This window comes from Schistocerca gregaria, chromosome 2 (assembly GCF_023897955.1).
Source record: "Schistocerca gregaria isolate iqSchGreg1 chromosome 2, iqSchGreg1.2, whole genome shotgun sequence".
In the NCBI taxonomy this organism is placed as follows: domain Eukaryota; kingdom Metazoa; phylum Arthropoda; class Insecta; order Orthoptera; family Acrididae; genus Schistocerca; species Schistocerca gregaria.
The window spans coordinates 372,956,101-372,977,790 of NC_064921.1; the positions used below are offsets into that span (position 1 = coordinate 372,956,101).

The 21,690-nt window shown below is 45.0% G+C and overlaps 1 protein-coding gene across 1 annotated transcript in view; it reads right to left on the bottom strand.

Moving 5' to 3' along the window:
* The window catches only part of LOC126319852 (espin), a 569,186-nt gene extending 547,793 nt beyond the window's left edge, over positions 1–21,393 (bottom strand). The window contains exon 1 of the mRNA XM_049993564.1: positions 21,309–21,393. The gene's annotated coding sequence lies outside the window, so the exon portion shown is untranslated. The remainder of the gene's footprint in view (positions 1–21,308) is intronic.
* Positions 21,394–21,690: the final 297 nt, after the last annotated feature.

Genomic DNA, 21,690 nt, shown 5'->3' on the forward strand with positions numbered 1-21,690 from the left:
TGTGCTCCGACAGTGGCATGAAGCACGGGATCTAGACTGGACTCGTCCTATTCAGTTTACATAGGTGTCAAGCACCTCTTTTACACATAGCCTGTGGTGTGGTTGCTGTGCCCGTGATGTGAGTCTGTTGTGCTGTGGGGTAACCGTCGAGAGAGCGATTCCACGACAAATGACAGGTGTGCACCAGGAACACATTACGGTATGTGGAAACTACATCAAGGCGCCGGTACGTCGGCTTTTGGCTTTCGTTCTGTCTTCGGCTCTTCCCGACTTTGCCGTAACTGCAACGCACATGTCCTAAGGGACCTCACACTATGTGCTGTGTGTTTCTCGTAAACATGGACGAAGAATTCGTAATACCTGTTCTGCAGCATCCATAACTCTACGATTTGTCACATAACGATTACGACAATATATGGATGGACATCTGTGAGAAGCTTAACAAATATAGTAAGTATAGGTTTTGGTTGCTTGTCCGTGTTACTTTTTTGTGTACTTGCTGAAGGTAACAGTAATAATATTTTTCACTTTTGCTTACTTGTAGATGATGAATGCAGGAACAAAAGGGCGCTACTGATGTCGTATTTCATTCGGCTCGTGCTGGTCGCAAAACCACATCTCGCTAGGCTGCAAAGATACGAAGATGAAAAGCAGTTTTTGATTCAATTTCTTCAAAACCATGAGATTTCTACCTAAGTTTAAAATTCCCTAGATGATATAAACGGAGAAGGAAACAATGATATTGAGGTAGGCCCATCGTTCGTGGTTCCTCTCTTGCAAGTTCTATAATATTAAGGCGTGCTCGCCAGGTGAACAGAAGCTAAGAGTCTTTGATCTTCACGGAAGTGCTGATAGCAATGTGGATACTGCACTGACTGATTTTGTAAGAGCCAGGAGTGATCCTCGGAAGCTGTGCCAAGCGCCAGAGAAGAAAGACAACACAACTCGGCGACAGTATTTGGATGACCGCACACGAGGAAGAGTCATTGGGAAACTGGAAGAAGGACGAAGTGTGACGAATGTAGTCCAGGAGTTAGGTAATGTTCATAGCATTGTTTGATGTGAGCGTTCCGAGCCACAGGCACCACTACCCGAAGGAAGGAGCTGGTCGACCTGGATCAACTACAACAGCAGATGACCACTATATCGTGTAGCTGGCAAGAAGGAACATCGGGTGCAATTGCAATTTACAACCACATTTAACAGGACTGCAGAGCACGCAATCTTACGCTCCAGAATGACACGGTGACTGCATGGGAGTAGTCTTTTTGCCCTATGACCAATACGTTATGTTTCGTTGACACCCGCACATGAGCGGTACATTTTGCGATGGTGCCAAGAGCGTAAAAATTGGACCAACAAAGAGTGAGGTCAAGTGTTCTTCTCAGATAAGAGCAGATTCAGTCTTAGTAATTCTGGACATACCTTCAGATAGCAAGGTGTGGAACTCATAACGCATCCACGAACATTATTAAACATGGTCAGTTTGGTGGTCTAGGCGTTAAGGTGTGGAGAGGCATAATGTTGCATGGGCGTAAATGACCTCACGATCTTTCAGCAACGAATGGACTAGTTTGCCCGTTCCCCAGACTTAAATCCCATCTAACTCTTATAGAACGCATTGAGGAGACGCGCTACAGCTCGCCCCTATGCATCAACGACCGTCCAGCAGTCACAACCGCGCAGGTGGATGAATGGTAACGCCCTACCCCAGGAAAACCTTGCCAACCTTGTGGCCAGCGTGACGGGGAGCATGCATTGCTGTCCAAGGCGATCACACAACCTATTAACAAACATTGCTCGTCTTTTGTAATGTCCAGAGGACCATTGTAAGCTGCGGCAAATTCAGTGCTCTGGTACCGCGCACCGCGGATTTTGAATCCGCAGCCAGACGGCATGGACGTCGAAGACCCCAAGAGGTAAGCCTTGGTGGCGCGCGCCTCCTGGCCCACGTTTAATGTGAGGGCGCCACAGTAGAAAACGTGGTCCCAGCGACCAGTAGCGGCGTCTCCGATCACGTATTTAAGCGCCTGCCTCTCGCTCCGCTCGTCAGTCTAATCTTTGCGTGCGTCTATTGACATCTCGCCTCAGACAGCATATTCACGTTACTTAGTTCCGTGTAGGAGTGGACGTGGTTGATTCCTGAGGCTCTTGTGACTCCGTTGTTTCTGGCTTGTTGTGGTTCGTAAGGTTTTGCTTGGTTGCCCTTCGTTGTTGTGTCCGTCCTTTCCCATTTGTGTTGTTGTTCGCGGGCCGCTCCGTGGGTCCACCGCGCTTTCCTTCACGGCAAAACTGTAGCCCTTCCGGTCACGGTTACAACAAGTGCAATTATTGTCTTTGAATAAAAGTGTCATATCTGTTTGTCTGGTTGCATACTTCAGTTATCTTCTGGACTATACAGTAACAGTTCTATGTGTGGTCCCATTTCATTGAATTATGTTATTTGGCAGTAACGCATTGTGCGAAAGTTTATTACACCCTTCAGGTTTGCACACTAGTATTAACTGGTGGTGGGTGGTGGTTAGTGTTTAACGTCCCGTCGACAACGAGGTCATTAGAGACGGAGCGCAAAGCGCGGCTTACGGAAGGATTGAGAAGGAAATCGGCCGTGCCCTTTCAAAGGAACCATCCCGGCATTTGCCTGAAACGATTTAGGGAAATCACGGAAAACCTAAATCAGGATGGCCGGAGACGGGATTGAACCGTCGTCCTCCCGAATGCGAGTCCAGTGTGCTAACCACTGCGCCAACTCGCTCAGTAGTATTAACTCACACGATATCAATAAATGATAATCCGAAAATGATGTTACTGGTTTCTGTATCCTTAGATACGGGAACGACTGGTATGCGAAAAGAAGTTCAGCTTGAACTTTTAGCACGTCTACTATATGATTTCTCCAGTCTGAATTTCCCGACACTATGAAAAAATTTTGCTTCCTGTTAATTATTTCTTGGTATAGACCACACACAACAATAAATAAAACTGGAATGTTTTGCACAGTATTAACGTGTATGAGCTGTGTTTTTTTCGTACTTTAAACTTAGCCCACTTGTGAATTATCAGTTAATGTTGTTGTTGTTGTCTTCAGTCCTGAGACTGGTTTGATGCAGCTCTCCATGCTACTCTATCCTGTGCAAGCTGCTTCATCTCCCAGTACCTACTGCAACCTACATCCTTCTGAATCTGCTTAGTGTACTCATCTCTCGGTCTCCCTCTACGATTTTTACCCTCCACGCTGCCCTCCAATGCTAAATTTGTGATCCCTTGATGCCTCAAAACATGTCCTACCAACCGATCCCTTCTTCTAGTCAAGTTGTGCCACAAACTTCTCTTCTCCCCAATCCTATTCAATACCTCCTCATTAGTTACGTGATCTATCCACCTTATCTTCAGTATTATTCTGTAGTACCACATTTCGAAAGCTTCTATTCTCTTCTTGTCAAAACTAGTTATCGTCCATGTTTCACTTCCATACATGGCTACACTCCAAACAAATACTTTCAGAAACGACTTCCTGATACATAAATCTATATTCGATGTTAACAAATTTCTCTTCTTCAGAAACGCTTTCCTTGCCATTGCCAGTCTCCATTTTATATCCGCTCTACTTCGACCATCATCAGTTATTTTACTTCCTAAATAGCAAAACTCCTTTACTACTTTAAGTGTCTCATTTCCTAATCTAATTCCCTCAGCATCACCCGATTTAATTTGACTACATTCCATTATCCTCGTTTTGCTTTTGTTAATGTTCATCTTATATCCTCCTTTCAAGACACTGTCCATTCCGTTCAACTGCTCTTCCAAGTCCTTTGCTGTCTCTGACAGAATTACAATGTCATCGGCGAACCTCAAAGTTTTTACTTCGTCTCCATGAATTTTAATACCTACTCCAAATTTTTCTTTTGTTTCCTTTACTGCTTGCTCAATATACAGATTGAATAACATCGGGGAGAGGCAACAACCCTGTCTCACTCCTTTCCCAACCACTGCTTCCCTTTCATGCCCCTCGACTCTTATGACTGCCATCTGGTTTCTGTACAAATTATAAATAGCCTTTCGCTCCCTGTATTTTACCCCTGCCACCTTTAGAATTTGAAAAAGGGTATTCCAGTCAACATTGTCAAAAGCTTTCTCTAAGTCTACAAATGCTAGAAACGTAGGTTTGCCTTTTCTTAATCTTTCTTCTAAGAAAAGTCGTAAGGTCAGTATTGCCTCACGTGTTCCAACATTTCGACGGAATCCAAACTGATCCTCCCCGAGGTCTGCATCTACCAGTTTCTCCATTCGTCTGTAAAGAACCACATATTCAGCCTGCTGATTGAGTAATGGAAATTAAGAACAGTAATGTTGTCTTGACGGAACACTGCAGATAGCCTTGGAAGAATTTTTCATCTTATTAACTTAAGGAATCTGTCTGTAAGACCGGTTTAAGCATTTGCAGGGAAGACCAGTGCGTTTCCCTATTCTGGCCACCTGCGCTTCTATGCAGAAAAGCGGTCCACAAGGCCGTGGGACGAGAGCGAGCGAGTGGGCGGGCGCGCTGGGATAATGAAATTCGCCACGGGCAGTGTGGCCTCCGCGGGGCATCTCTGCAGGCGCGGAAATGGGTCAGTCCAGCTAACTGTCGACACGGCGCACAACGCGGAATTACTTCTTGGCGCCCCTCCGCTCGTACAAGGGATCCTGCGGCAACTGTGTGACGACGCAACAGTAATAAATTCAGCGATAGAGAGCCTACGTACACACATGTCTCAGTTGTAATTGTGAAAGGTTGAAAGGCAGTAACAGCGTAATTGCGATTCTCTGTTCAAAATCCTGCCGGCAGAGACGCCTTTGACAGGGTATTCTATGTTAACACGCCAAACAGCGCTGACTGAATCAGAGGGCATTGCCACTGTGCACAGGGAAGACGCGACATTACACAATTACTACAAAATGCAAAAAGACATGCAGATGATTATGCCCGGTCAAAGTAAGCTCGCCACACAAAATGCTAGGCACACTGGTCGTTTTGGAGTGCTGTAGATCTGCTACCAGACGGTCACGTGCACTCTCACTGGTGGCGTAAAGGGGTTGGCCAAAAATATCGAAACACCAAAAACACAGCACATAACCATGCCTAACAATGTGTGGAAAATCGTTGGCATTCAAAACATCTTTCAGTCATCTCGGAATGGATAAATACCGGCTCTGTATGGTTCTCGAGGGAATCGTATACCAATCTTCACGCACATTAGTGGCAAACTCGGTTAACGACGGTGGAAGTGGATAGCGACCACGCGTCCTTCTCTCCAAAGCAAAAACAAAGGCTTAATAATACCGAGATCAGTGAGTCTGGTGGCCTGGGGGAAATGTGACACTTCATCGTCGACCTCACAAAACCAGTCCTGAAAGATGCGAAATGGGTGTACAGGCGTCGCTCAAAAATGGCTCTGAGCACCATGGGACTTAACTTCAGAGGTCATCAGTCCCCTAGAACTTAGAACTACTTAAACCTAACTAACCTAAGGACACCACACACATCCATGCCCGAGGCAGGATTCGAAGCTGCGACTGTAGAGATCGCGCGGTTCCAGACTGTAGCGCCTAGAACCGCTCGGCCAACCCGGCCGGCACAGGCGTCGCCTTGGAACACAGTATCACCATTGGAAAACCATAATTGTACCATGAGATGGGTACGTTGAGCCAAAATGGTCACATAATCCCTTGTAATAATGCGATATTGCATATTAAACACAACACAACGATATGACTGCCCAAATAATCTCTGAACTATATTTCACTCTTCGCCACAAGCTCTCTGTAGCGTAGGCTTGGGACGGCCTACGCCAGACTAAACATGGCCAGAAGTTGGAAACTTGTGAAACAAAAATCACCAAAATTTAATTTCTCCATAGTCAGGTATTGTAGCTTCGACACCACGTTTTCCAGTTACGGGAATATGCACCACTGTTCAGTGGTTTTGAAATTACATTTTGGACTGCAATTCCCTGCTTATGTCCGCCCGCTTAGCTGCGTGGTAACGTGCTTGCCTCCCACGCATGTGGGCCCGATTCCTGGCCGGGCTGGAGATTTTCTCCGCTCGTGGACTAGGTTTTGTGTTGTCCTCATCATCATTTGATCCTCATGACCGGCACTAAAGTCGCCCAATGTGGCGTCGACTGAAATAAGACTTGCACTTGGCGGCCGAACTTCCCTGGATGGGCATCCCGCCTAACAATGCCATACGCCCATTTCATTTTTTCCCTGCTTGTGGAGCTCCCTTGTGTTTTTTTGGAGCTGACAGGGTTCGTGAGTGCGACATTCAATCCTATAGTGGCTTTAGCAGCTGTCGTCCTCTATTTTTGGTCAGGGCCAATAACACAAACCTTCGTTAGTTTTGTGGCTTAGCGGATGATATTTTCCTGTTTCCCCTTCATTCCGTATAAATCTTCGATACGGTGCCTCTTGGAACACCATACACTTCGATTAATGTGGTTATTGAAGCACTTACCTTAGGATCATCAACAATTTTCCCACGTTGTAATTCACTTAGCTCAGACATATTGCACTCACAGATACACAGAATACTGTTCTGACACCTTCTGTGTGTCGAAGAGATTTCACAGGTGTTATTCGTGGTCAGATACAACAGCGCAACCTGCAATCTTGGCTAGCATCAAAAATTATGTTCAAGCAGGTATTTCTCGTGGGGTTTCCACATTTTTGACTAATATTGTAAGTCATGGCAGCGAAGCGGTGCGTACAAGCATGTACCAATCGCTAGTATGGAATCAGCGCAGTAACATGCGTAGGCGTTACTGAAGGCAAAAATGTCGCGTTTCGACATGTCCATGACGACACGGAGAACGAAGTTGTGCAATTTGTTGCTGTCTTCATATGATGGTGTACCACTCGCAGCCATGTAAGGTAAGAATAGTCGTCGTAAAAATCCTAACCGGTAAGGACCAAAGATGAGTGCCCCAACTTTCAATGACAATCGTTTCAAACTCGACAGGGATTGCTGCTGCCAACGCGTGAAGATACGTCTGAAACAGTTCACGAGCTAGCACTGCGAGGGAAACTGCTTGCAGCGCACAGTTCTGTCGGGTATCTCGCGAAAGACGGTTATGCATAACGACACACTAAGCTGCACTCCTTCATTCGTCCAGACAACCCAGAAACTGAAGAAGTTTGATCTTTAAAATATGCAAAGAATGGTGTGCGCCGACGGCTTAAAGATGCATTTAAGACTCGCTACATGGAGCGAGTGGCTGAGGCCGGAGGTGGTTCTCTGATCTTTTTCGGATGTTTTTCTTATTATGACTTGGACCATTCATTCCGATTAAGGGGAAACGTGCATAAGAATGCGGGAAACTGTCATTTTTCGCTTTACTTTTTATTCATTAGTAAAGCAGACTGACATTTTCCTGAAGTTAGATAATCTTAAGCGCTGTAAAAAAGATTAAATGTCCAACGTGTTCATCTCGCCACGCCCACTTGTCGAAGAGTCTCTTCTGTATTAGTTTTCGTATTAGTTATACAGGGTGTTCTCGTAACAGCATGCGAAAATGTGACAGAACATAGAGAATGCTCACTGAACAATCTGACGCAGGGAACATGGTGTCGGAGAAGCCAGCTTACAGAGATATGAAAGTAAAGTTGTCTACCGCTTTGTCTAGAATTACTGTTCCCAGCTAGCTTGAGTATAAGTTTACACGTGCTGCACCCTTTATTTACAGATAAATTCTTTATGTGCTGCAAGGAAACAAGAAAGGCGAGCCTGATTACTAGGACGTCATGATGCAGATTTTCTTTACATTACTTGTCCATAAGTTGGCTCTGTTGCATTTAAATTGTCCCACGACAGAACTTGTATGAATCAACGACAGATCCATTCATTACTCGGTACTATTCAGTGACGTACAGTACAATACAATAGAGCAGTACCGGTACAGTTTCGCAGAACATTGACATGCACCTTGTATATGGGGAATTACGTTGCAATGCTCTCGCTGCTGAAAGGCTATACAAGGAACGATTACCTAAAGGGCGTCATCCGTCACGACGAGTGTTTATTTCTTTCGATCGACGAATGCAGGAGACTGGTTCATTGGAAAGAAGAAATGAGGGACCTGGAAGCATGAGGACCTCTCACCTCCTTGAAGAGGAGGAGCTGGAACGTGTTGCAGCGAAGCCCACTACAAGTACTCGTCGTATAGCACGTGAAGGAGACACTGCAGATATACCGCGTGGCGACTACTCCTGCTCGCATTGCGTCAGTGCCTACTCGAACAATGGATTGATTGATCAGATTTCCTACAAATCGCGCTGTTTACTCATGAGTTCTCATTTGGGCTTGATGGCATTTCGAACAGTAGGAATAATCATGTGTGGGAAGAGGAAAACCCTCACGCTGTATTAGAGTCACACCGTGAAGTGCGTTTTGTTGTGAATATCTGAGACGGCATTGTAGGCGACAACAACTGGACCTTGCGGCCTGCATGGCCACCGGTATTTGAGATTCGTGCAAAGAGTTCTGCCTGAGTTGTTTGAGAACGTACCCTTGGTCGTGAGATGATGCGGAGTGGCCGAGCGGTTCTAGGCGCTACAGTCTGGAACCGCGCGACCGCTACGGTCGCAGGTTCGAATCCTGCCTCGGACATGGGTGTGTGTGATGTCCTTAGGTTAGTTAGGTTTAAGTAGTTCTAAGTCCTAGGGGACTGATGACCTCAGATGTTAAGTCCCATAGTGCTCAGAGGCAATTGAAGCATTTGAAGAATTCGTTGGAAAATTTCTGATAAAATTGTACCTGCATGAATCATGAGATCAATAAATTTAAAAATTAGAAAATGAACCTTTCCAGTTAACATTGTGAAAAATAGCCAGTAGATGCACTGAACTATTGTCAACCTTTGTACAAAATTTCAGTTGTGTACCTCAAAAATTTTAGATTTGGGGAATGATTATAATTTTTACATGTACGGTATTTCGTTTGCGTCCTCCCTTAACGTGAACATGAATCAGAATGTAAATCTTCATGCTTTCCCGGCGAACTGTTGACATCTTGGATATTCGGGAATCCAGCCGGATGTTCGCGTCGTTCTCGCACGATATTTCAACAGCGTGCCTCGCTGTCTTCTTCAGGTGCTACCTGAGACTGGTCCTTGGGTCGATCGAGTCCAGTATTTATGCCTGGGAGGAGCTGGGCGTTCCCTAATCGGTCCGCGCCGCGTCGAGTGTTCCATCTGTGGTCCGCGCCCGCCAGACTCAGCTTTAACGGACCCCTCCAGTCGCGGATGTTCCGACTGCCGTCGGCGCCGGTTTTGGCCGTCCTCAACGGTTGTGGTTGTCATTTGAGGTGTGTCAGACCCGATCTGAGATGTTGGGTACTCTATCTCATGACTGTTACTATGGTTTCCACTTCTGTTGCGTGCTGGGCGCTCCCTAATCGGTCCGCGCCGCGTCGTGTGTTCCATCTGAGGTCCGCGCCCGCCAGACGCGGCTACATTGTCCCTCTCTGGTCGCCGGTGTTCCCTCCGCCGTCCGCGCCCGGCCTGGCCGTCTTCTGAAGTCGAGTTCATGACCTGGGGTGTATCAGATCTGGTCTCTAATGTCCAACACCTTGTCTCAGGGCTGTTCCCTCGGTCTCCACTTATATTTCTTGCTGAATCCTGGAGTGTCCTGCGTTGAGTTTTCACAAGCTCAAGCGCAGGATTTCAGGCAGTGCTGATTTGGTATCCCGAGTCACGGTTGATTAGATTGTCTTTGACCTTAATCTCAATTGCTTCTTTAATGACACTGTCCCAAAATCTTGAGGTCTGTGTCACAATCTTGGTGTCATTGTAATCCATTGAATGACCAAGTTCCAGACAATGCTCTGCTATGGCTGATTTAGTTGCCTGCCTGAGTCTGGTATGTCTCTGGTGTTCTTTACACCTGATGTCCACAGTTCTGGTGGTCTGGCCAATATATGACATCATACATCTTTCTTCTTTATCTTCACTCTGAGTGCGCTGTCGACATTTGCGCCCTCCAATAAGGCAACAGGAATGTCCACAGCGCTGCATGCATATGTTCCTGGTTTGGCAAACACTCGTCACCCTATCTCAAATGGTTCAAATGGCTCTGAGCACTATGGGACTTAACTTCTGAGGTCTTCAGTCCCTTAGAACTTAGAACTACTTAAACCTAAATAACCTAAGGACATCACACACATCCATGCCCGAGGCAGGATTCGAACCTGCGACCGTAGCGGTCCGCGGTTCCAGACTGTAGCGCCTAGAACCGATCGGCCACTCCGGCCGGCCCCTATCGCATCTCGACGGGACTCTTAAATGGTCCATATCGGTTCCATAGGAAACGTCCGGGACTATGTGAAACAGCGGCTGACACGCAGCAGTCAACACACCCACATTACGCAGCTGCATGAAATGTAATCGTCAACAAGTGGCTTCAGCCTGGTATGGTATCCTGAAAAACCTTTGGGACTCTCTTCCTCGCCGAAATAAGGCAATTATCAAGATTAGAGGTGGTTTTACAAGTTATTAAGGCGAGGTCTGCGTAGGGGTTGACTAACTTTTTTATCCTGTTTGCTTGTTGGTAGCTGACCCTAAGCATAGACAAATGTTATGCAGTGTGCTAAAAATAAACGAATCACTGAAATCAGAGACATTCGCCAAATGTCTAGGAGTGATTCTATCGATTTATTTAAGATGTAACGATCACATAAATCTAATCCTGAGGAAGAAAGACAGAGGATACCTTGAGTCTTAACCGTAGAATCTGAAGTACGTTTTGCCCATCACTGTGAGCCGTACTCTCAAAATTGTTGTAAGAGTTAATAAACACATTATCTCTTCCGTCACATGTCTTTTCTCGAAACAAACAGGGTAAAATTGGATAAATTCCATCTGGTACAGGAATGCACCAACAATCTTCCTTTCAGCGTACAACCCGCGAATGAAAAGAAAGAGAGGAAGATGATTCTGACGCTCTATGTACCCTCCGCCACGCCCTGCACTATGGGTTGAACAGTACAGGCCAGTACTAATGTAGATGAAAAGCAAAACGTTTCACAGCCAAGTTCTTGCAAGGTATTCATATATACGTCGGTGGATGTTCGAGATTGCTCCTCATAAAGGTCTTACTTCGTCATTATGTACGTCTAAACGTTTCTCCTCATAACACACTGATTCTTTACTGAATTTGTTCATCAACTGTCAGTGCTCCATGTTGGCTAGTTCCTGATTTATTTATGGATCTAAGGAGGTGGCACTGGGAAACTCATTTGACATTTGAGGAACCACTTAGCTGAATTCTTAAGCTTTTTACACTGTTATTTAGAAAATAATGAAGAGTACTGTGCAGCCCATCAGATTTGACCAGTGACGCTGTGAACAAAGCAGTTATTTATCAGTACCATATAACAACAGTGATGAATATGACGTCTTACAGACATTTGTATTTTAATTTTAGTATGGCGACTTCAGTCTGAATATGGATGTTTTGGGCGAAGATGTTCTTGTTATTAATTTCCTCACATAAAATTTAAAATATATGGTCACAGAAATAAAATAGGGGTTAGAATTGAGGAGATAAAGACAAATACCTAATGCTAAGTCCATTAAAAGAATTGTTGTCTCTCAACACAACCTTCATTCGTTTGCATAAAAAAATAGTTCGTTTTCGTGACACATTCGTTGGTGTCGCCAACTCACAATCAACACATCATCTTCCAACCTAGGCTACTCCTCGGACTACGTTACAAGTCAGGCTGTCATCAAAGTTTCAGAATGAAAGTACCAACAATGACCTGACAAACCAAAACAGTGTGGTAATATCGCGAACAATAGTACACGCGTTAGTTTTGTTCTTCATCTGTAGTCTGTACTGTAGTTACTTTTGTAGTTTCGTAGGATACTTTCTGATTTCGGCATTTAGTATGGTGGGGAGGGGGCAGTGTTCCATTTCTATTAAAAATTGCGGAGGAGAAGTACATTTACGAGTGTGGTTCAAGAAGTAAATCCTCCTGTGTCATAAAAAATTTAATAATGGACATATGACAGCGGAATTAGTTCGGTTTACAGCATGAATTGTACCCTTCACACCACTGCCGTTTAACATGGTCATTTGAACACACTTGCACCATAACTGAACCCAGGCATCAAAACCAGTTTGAAAGAATTGAGGACTTTATTTCTTGGCCCTTGATATGCAAGCTGTTTTAACCTCCTCCACGAGGAAAGTGTACGGGGACGCTGTAAGGAACATGAGGAATGTGCGGCGCTGGGTGAAGAAGTTCAGTAACGGAGAAACGGTCATCGCAGATAATCCGCGCAGCGGCCAGTCGACAGCATGTGTCAGAAATGTCCGTCGAGGAGGTCCTGATGAAGTGATTCGAGGGGACAGAATTCACAATCAACAGCTAAACCTGGGTTTTTATATTCATGGTTCAAGAAGCAAAGCACTGAATCTTTCCTGATTGGTTTTTATGCCTGGGTTCGACGATGACGCCATTGTACAAATGCATGGTGACTGTGTTGAACGGTACTGTTGTGAAGAGGACATTTCAGGCTGTGATCTTTGCAACTCTCGTTTTTATCTTTCCGTTATTAAAATTTTATGACACAGGAATTATTAATTTTTAATGCACCTTCGTGTGACCAAGTCGATGAGACCGCCCGTATTTCTCAGTTTCTGTTGTTATCTTGCTTGCGAGAGTGATTTAGGAGGTACGCAGACCAGGTGACAGGTACGCGAGTCAGGTGAATAAATTTTCTGCTGCTAGAATAATCTCTCCCATGAATCCACCACCCTTAAAACTAAATATCTGAATTATTTCACTTTGAGTACATGTGCTATTTTATATACATTATCGGACAAAAAAGTGAAGCACCCAGAAGATATGGCCAGATGTCAATGTAATTTCATACACATACACGCCATGAGCGGGGATGTAAATCATTAAAGTTAAAATTCTCTGTGATAGGTAGGATGATCACCAAAGTGCATTAATGTTGTTCATGTTTGATGTTGTTACCGAGCCTGGAAGGGCATATAAGGGTCTTGAACAGCGTCAGATGTTGTGTGATCGCTATCAAAGACACGGAGAAGTCGTGCACTCTTGTGAGATAGAGTTGTCAGCACCTGTAGGACTTTGAAAGGGTCTCATTACGGGTCTCCATTTGGCCGGCTTGGTTGAAACGTGCAATATTCAGATTTGTGGAGCATTCGGATATGACATTGGCACAATTTTGTACTGCATGGGAACATGAGGACAGGCGTATTTGTCCTCAAGTTTCCGATCGACTGCGTCTGGCCGTCAGAAGGGAGGATCATCCTATTGTGCACCAAGCATTTCCCAACCGCTTCACAGAAAAATGACAGCGGGGTGGGTAGAAACGGAGCACAAGCTTGGATTACGAATGGGTGTGGGAGCAAACTTGCCATGCCCTCTTCAAAGGAATTGTCTCGGAACTTGCCTTGAGCGATTCAGGGAAATGATAAAAGGCCTAAATCTGGAAGGCCGGAGGGAGATCTGAAGCATCGTACTCTCCAATTAATGTCCGGTCTACATCTGCTACTACTACTTCATCTACTCTGCAAACCACCGTGAACTACATGGCACATTGTACTTACCCATTACACCAGCTATTAGAATTTAGGAGAAGCACAGGGAAATTGATAGATTCAATACCTCCGTGCATGCTGTAATTAATCTTTTTCTCACGGCCCCTACAGCAGCGATATGTAGAAGGCTGTAGTATATTCCTAGATTCGTGAGTTAAACCTGGTTCTTGAAACTTTGTAAGTAGGCTTTCTCGCGATATCTTACTTCTATCTTCTAGTGTTTGCCTGTTCAGTTTCTTCAGCATCTCTGTGACACTCTCTCATGGATCAAACAAACCTGTGACATTCCTGTTGCCCTTCTCCGTATACATTTAATAGCCCTTCTCAGTCCTATTTGGTACGGATCCCAGAGACGTGAGCAGTATTCTAGAATGTATCTCACGAGTGATCTGTGAGCAATCTCCTTTGTAAGCTGATTGATTTCCCCAGTAACATTCCAATAAACTGAAGTACTGTACTGAGCTCCGTCCCCCTTCGCATCTACGCCTGCCATCCGAGAACATGTAACGGGCTCCCTGCAACAATCTGCGTCCACTCACACCATTAGTGGGAGACTAGCAGCAGCCGGACTAGGTAATTACCGCCCCATGCGCAAGCTGTCGCTAATATCACAAGGCAAACGGCTCAATTTCGGGTGGTCCCGTAACCAGAAAGCATGGACTGATGATGAATGGTGTTTCATTGTGTTCAGCGATGAATCACAGTTTTGCACTAGTCCGGGCGACAATCATCGACGTGTGTGGTAGCGTCCTGGGGAGGTCTCATTCTTACCGCGTTTTGGAGGGACACTTGACGTCATGGTGTGGGAAGCCATAGGATACGGCATTCGTTCACGGCTGGTAGCGGTTGAGGGAACTCTGATGGCACAACAGTAGGTCACTGACATGCTGCATCCTCATGTATTAGTTGTCATGTGACAGTATCATGGTACCAGTTTTCAACAGGACAATGCTCGTCCACATACGTCACATTTCTCTATGAAGTATCTTCGTCATGTTGAGGGCCTCTCTTGGCCAACAAGAGCCGCTGATCTACCTCCGCCGGCCGCAGTGGTCTCGCGGTTCTAGGCGCGCAGTCCGGAACCGTGCGATTGCTACGGTCGCAGGTTCGAATCCTGCCTCGGGCATGGATGTGTGTGATGTCCTTAGGTTAGTTAGGTTTAAGTAGTTCTTAGTTCTAGGGGACGAATGACCACAGCAGTTGAGTCCCATAGTGCTCAGAGCTATTTGAACCATTTTGATCTACCTCCGATACAAACAACTGTGGGACCAGATCGGTCGTCAGTGCCACCCCAGAGCCAGGATCCAGGATTTCAGCGACGAACAACTGGGACAAATTGCCCCAGGAGAGAATAAAACATACTTTCCACCTGAATCAGCGCGTGCACGCTGGCCGGCCATTGGTGGTGGAACATCACACTGATAAGTGGGCTCGTACTGCCAAGTTCTGTAAATTTGACTTGATTTTGTAATCGCCGGAGAAATATGACATAACTTCTCAACCCAACTCTTGAAGCTTCATTATGTTTTCTCCTCCCATTCTGGGTGCTTCATTTTTTTCATTTTTTTCTCAGACATTGTAGGAATTATGACCTGATTGATATACGTGAATCAGTTGGTGCTCAGGCAGTTAGAATTCATATTCAACCATTCAACAAAAACTAACTATGATTATTATATATGGCTACGCTCAACGTGACTACAATCAGAGTACTAATCATTTACTTTGTCTTATGTTACAGCAACGAGTCCATTGGAAGTTTTAGTGATACGATACGGTTTTCTTCCTTTGAGGGTGAGATAACCACTGTGTGACACCCGTGACTCCACATCCTCGGAGTGTCGCTGAGCCAACATCCAGCACTGCATCCTCGTCGGATTTCTCTTGCACTATACCGGGAGAACACGGAACTCGACGCCCGACCCCTCCTTCTCAGTTATACTCATAAAAACTATCTTCTCTTGTCTTTTATGAGTAGGTCAATGTCAAACTACGAATCCAAAGGGTTCAGTCTTCCGTCAGTTGGAAGTCCTTTTCGTCATTTTCCCTTTATCCCTGTCCTCCCCTGGCGGAAGTTTGTTAATATGAAAAATTTCAAACTGAACAGTGGGTCGGAGCCCACGCTTAACTCTAGGTCCCCCTTCAGCAGATTTACACTTACGTAAATATCGTTTAGTAATTTACAATTGCATTAGCTACTTTATTTTGTTATTTTGTAAATGTAATATTGAGACATAAGCTACTGTCCATTTCAAGCAATAAGGTACAGAGCCAATTTGTCTTTATGAAATAAATAAAGAAAAATTCCAGAATGAGATTTTCACTCTGCAGCGGAGTGTGCGCTGATATGAAACTTCCTGGTAGATTAAAACTGTGTGCCCGACCGAGACTCGAACTCGGGACCTTTGCCTTTCGCGGGCAAGTGCTCTGCCATCTGAGCTACCGAAGCACGACTCACGCCCGGTACTCACAGCTTTACTTCTGCCAGTATCCGTCTCCTATCTTCCAAACTTTACAGAAGCTCTCCTGCGAAAAGTGAAAATCTCATTCTGGAAACATCCCCCATGCTGTGGCTAAGCCATGTCTCCGCAATATCCTTTTTCAGGAGTGCTAGTTCTGCAAGGTTCGCAGGAGAGCTTCTGTAAAGTTTGGAAGGTAGGAGACGGATACTGGCAGAAGTAAAGTTGTGAGTAGCGAGCGTGAGTCGTGCTTCGGTAGCTCAGATGGTAGAGCACTTGCCCGCGAAAGGCAAAGGTCCCGAGTTCGAGTCTCGGTCGGGCACACAGTTTTAATCTGCCAGGAAGTTTCAAAGAAAAATTACTTACGACACTACTAAGACACTCAGCGATGAGTGACGCTAATTACTCTACGGAAGCATGTCTAAATGCGCACCGAACGAAGCAGCTCTCAAACCGTATTCTGGAGCAACGGGCCGGCCGGCGTGGCCGAGCGGTTCTAGGCGCTTCAGTCTGGAACCGCGCGACCGCTACGGTCGCAGGTTCGAATCCTGCCGCGGGCATGGATGTGTGTGATGTCCTTAGATTAGTTAGGTTTAAGTAGTTCTAAGTTCTAGGGGACTGACGACCTCAGATGTTAAGTCCCATAGTGCTCAGAGCCATTTGAACTTTTTTTTTTTCTGGAGCAACGGTGTTCATCTACCGAATTGCAGCTTTTACACCGGGGTCGACAGCTTTCTCCTGTCTTCTTCGAATTAGCGTCTGTTTCGTATCAAGCGAGCGCCGCTGTAGACGAGCCTTTAAACTGAAGGCTCCTAATAATGAAATTACAGAGTAATAGCCGGTCACAATCTTCCTCTACGTTATTAGTCAAAGCTGGCGAAGATTGGCCCATAAAAATCGTGCAAAATCTGCTCCCGAACACGTTAACAAAATTACTCAGCCATTATCGCTTCGCTTGAAAACTGTCCAGAAATTAACGGAAAAGACCTAAAGGTTCCGTTGGCTCACAGGTCAGAAAGCTGCAACTGGAACAAAACGCTAATTACTACACAAGAATTACATCATACTGACCATCCAGATAATGAAACAACTGAGTTGAAGGGAAACCCGGGAATATAGAGCTTTCTTGCTGAGTTGACGTCCTGACATGTGTCTTTCATGACAAACATTGTACAGATCTGTACGAGCAATAGATCCCCCGCGATCCATGCAGAATATCAAAGTAAAATCGCTATCTCTGCTGACGGATCGAGACAATCCTAGGCCGACCGAACATCTTTTTCGGAAGTGTTTCATTCGTTTTCATGCTTTAAGAATCGGCAAACTGGCTAGGGCTGCTGATAATGGTTTTGATGACACGTAATTTCCTTGTGTGACTCCTCTTTCAATATGACGTTAAATGCCGAGAGCCATTACGGTGAGGATACAGGTATGGAAGCCTAGACGGACATAAAATTGAGTAATTCAAGGCTGTATTCCTCTAATCTAGAGCAGGAAAAGCCTTCAACTAGGGTGAAATACTAGTCAAAATCCAAATGACGAGACTACCTCGACGAATAGAAGCTCTTAGTTCAGCGTATATGATTATGTAACTGATCATCGTGTCTTCTAGCCTGCAAGCTACTTTCGGAATATCAAGAATCAACGAAAATAATGACGATATTTAATTACTTTTGTACATAATTTTTACTCAAATAAAGGCTTACGTTTGACATTGGCATCTAAATATTTCACCGATCAACAGCAAAAAATAGCGTATTTGTCCAAAGGCATACAATGCAAACTACATCGGCCAATATTTGCGCCTTGTTGTTTTTCCTTGAATGGCACTGCACCGTGACCCGAGTCTCATTTTTTTGTCTAATGTTCCGACTTGTAATGCTCGAGACATCATTAGATATTATAAAGCAGTTCGAACTGCTGAACTCGTTTGAGATAGTAACTGCTTTCTGAATCAATATAGTCTGTGATGCTCTGATGATGTCTGCAGCATTGGAGGACGAAGCGCCAGGTAGAGAAATTTGGCCTAGTGCCCGTAAAACAAAATATGCTACGCCCAAAGTGTTGAGATAAACGAGACTGTGCGTCAGGCGGCAGCTGCTTTGTGAGGCTGCCGTGCCGGCGGTCCATGGAGAAAGCAGCGCTTAACGGTCACTCTGGAAGAGTCTCGCTCCATCTGAATGGGCCGGCTTTCACTTAGCCTCTGCTGTGCCGTGTCTCAGCGTCGTAAAACTTTTTCCGCTCGCACACCATCTAGCTGAGGCTTAAAAACTTAACATTAAACTCATCGGAATCATCTCGTTAAGCAAGCAGATATTCGCAACATTCTGAGATAGGTGAATTCTTCTTTATTTGTTCAGTATACTTTCGAGTCATACCTTAGGTCTCCAAAAAACCTGTAGTTTAAAATTTTATACCTTCAATAAGAAAGGAGCGACAAGAATTAGATTTGTTTCAGGGGGATGGGAAAGTAAAAGCTAGTGTTATTATCCAAGAAACTGTATCAGCATTTATAGAACTTGATTGAAGAAGACGAAGGAAAATACGAATCACGGTGGCTGAGACGGGGATTTGAACCCAGTTCCTCCCAACTCGAGTTCAGTGACCTCACCACTATGGCGTCTACTTCGGCCACAGAAGAGGGTAATGCATACTTTCTTGATTTCGTCTTGTTGCTTCCCTAGAGCAAGAAATTGAGGACATCAGCTATTAGGTATTGTATTATTGAAAATAACGACTTAGTATTAATTCTCACAATTTTTTTTCCATTCCGCCATATCTTGGTGTTTGGAGCTTCACACATTTTTATTTTGTTTAACGAACCTAAAAATAAAAAGTACCGTGTGACATACAATTGTATGCCGATGAATGAACACGCTTGTATGGCTTTCAAAATTCACCCATTTCATTTTACAAATTTTACGCGGAGTATCGAACTTTTTCAAACCGTTTTGGTAGAGGAACAATCACCCTGAGTCGTATTTGTAGTACCTACATTGCCCTTCGCAATTAGATGTAAATACAGTCCTTTGAATATCGGTTCCTCAGTAGCATATCTGGTTTATACAAAACAAAATAACGCGGATGATTCAAAGTCGTTTGATTTTCGGCTGACCTTGGCAGAAATAAAAAAAATTGAATAAAAATGTGAAAAGAACTTGAATAATCGGATTACTTGATAATTTCGCTGCCCATTTACTAAATCGGTTATTTATTTTCCCTTGTCAAGCTATGGTGACCTATGTCGAGATATTCCTATTCAAGAAAACTGCGGTACGAGAAATTATCCACTGACGCTGGGTATTAGTGCACACACTAATCACAACACGTTTCGTCAAGAAGTCTTACAAATGCCCACGTGCTGACTCTGAGCACTTTTCCGAAAGTATTCTTATTCTCGAGTAACTACGGATTCAAAAGCTTATCTCGGAAGGAAGGTATCATACTACACGTTTTAGAAGGTTATATCGATATATTTATGCCGTGTATCAAGTTATTAATGGCTGCAATTCACAACATTAGCTGAAAAAAAAGAAAAAAAAGTGTTTCGTCCATTAGTCAATGAAAACAGCAGTGTTGTTTATATCCTGTATTACAGAGTGAAGCTATCATTTGACGAGGTAAGACAATGAATGAGATTCCAGATGAACTAGTAAGTACTAGAAATACAATTGATGAGCTTAAAATTATACACAAATCACACTAACAATAACATAGGGGAATACCACCGTCCTCTTGTAACTGACTCTTTCACGTAGGTCGATGTGTTATTAGTTCACTAACAACAAAGTTGCCATACCAGAGCGATGTACAGTCATTCACAATAAAAGCGCAAACCGTCAGTGAAAGGCATGCGGAATTCATAGATGGCACCCTTGGGTGTTTACAAACGCGTGCCAGGTCAGTAAACAATGAGATGATAAATTTCTGTCTGTCTGTGCACCAGGTTGACCCGAGTATGAGTTGACTAACAAACCCCATACACGTTCCGATTTGACTTTCAGGTGCACCTGTGCAGTTTCAAGTTGACCAGGTTTTCCTGCACACACGGAGACACACATATGTTACACTAAAGTCAAAAGGTTTTCAGCTTTAGTCGTGACCATAGCCTGCAGTATATTGTTATTTGCTTTAAAAAGCCGAAAACACCCAAAATATGACTTTTGAGAGGTGGTATAGGCAGTGGCCTCTGAGAAGGCGACAGTGCAGCCACTTATGCCTCTATAACGATCTGAAGACTAAGCGAAACTGTTACAATAATCTGCGAGGATGTGTACCAGAGGCTACTCTCAATTGCGAGATGAATGATCAAAAAATAAAAACGAAGGTACTTATGAGAATAGACGTTTGCACCCACGACAGGCTGCCAGCAACACAGCTCTCTCGCACCTGGGTGTTCATACGCGTGTCTTCTAACAGCTTCCGTATCCTCGCTAAGTATCTTGATTCCTGAAAAAACGACTCATAAATGTGATCTGGAGATGTCTCAGATATCATTGTTTTCTTTGCGCTGATCTTTAAGTTGTGTAAGCTTCAACCCGGCGTCCTTGATCGATGCATTCCTTAATTTTTACTTTTTGTAAACAAGGTTCCAATTTATAAAGTTTACCGAAATCCTCGGTGGCGTTTTCGTTTTCACCATTTCCCATACTGCCAAACAAACACACTATCTCTGAAGCAAAGTATACAGCAAATTAGAACTTCTTCCGAGTCGGTAGCTGACTGGTCAGCGTGGCGGATTGCTAACGGAAGGGATCCGGTTTCGATTTCCGGTCGGGTCGGAGATTTTCTCCGCTCGGGGACTGGTTGCTGTGGTGTCCTCACGTTCGAATGATCATAACTGACATTCCACTGCTGTGATAAGTGTATGAGCACGCCTGAAAGCCAATAAATTAAAAAAAAAGTACCACGACGATAACACTTTTCACCTTGTCGAGTGCCGACGCAAAAACAAAATGTCAGCAGCACTCTAGGTATGTAACCTGCTCAGGCGACTATTAAGAACGCACTAGTCGGGGCACATGCACAGATGATTCACCGATCAACTGCTGCAGTCCGGTTCGGATCACCCGCTCAAGTGTAAACAATATAATTTCGATGTTCCTCCGTTCAACTGGCCTGCACACGCTCCGGTTGACCTTTGTGACAGAAACCGGAAATCGTGTGGGGGCGGCCGAAGCAGATTGCGGAGAAGTGGCTACGGAGCAAGCGAGCGTGCTGAGTGAACAGACGTACCGTGAGGGCGGCTAGTGAGGGCGGCGTGGCGTTCTCGAGACGTCGGTCCTGGGAGCGCAGGCAGCACGCCGCGGCCACAAGCACAACAACACTGCGGCAGGCGCGGAGAGGCGGGCACGTGGTGGCCGGGCGGCGAAGTGGGGCTGACACACTTGGGCCTTTCTCCGGCCGGACCGGCGCACCGGCTCCCGCCGCCACTGTCACGGCCACGGCCAAGGCTGCAGCGGCGTGGGCGGCCCTAGGGTAGGCCACCTGCCACCTGCCGCCCGCTCTCCCACCGCTCAGTCCACCGCCGGCGTCCTTAACGTTCCCACCAAACTTCTCTTATTTGATGCTAATACTCTTATTTCACCGCGAGTGGGCGACGGGGATCGATGGAAGA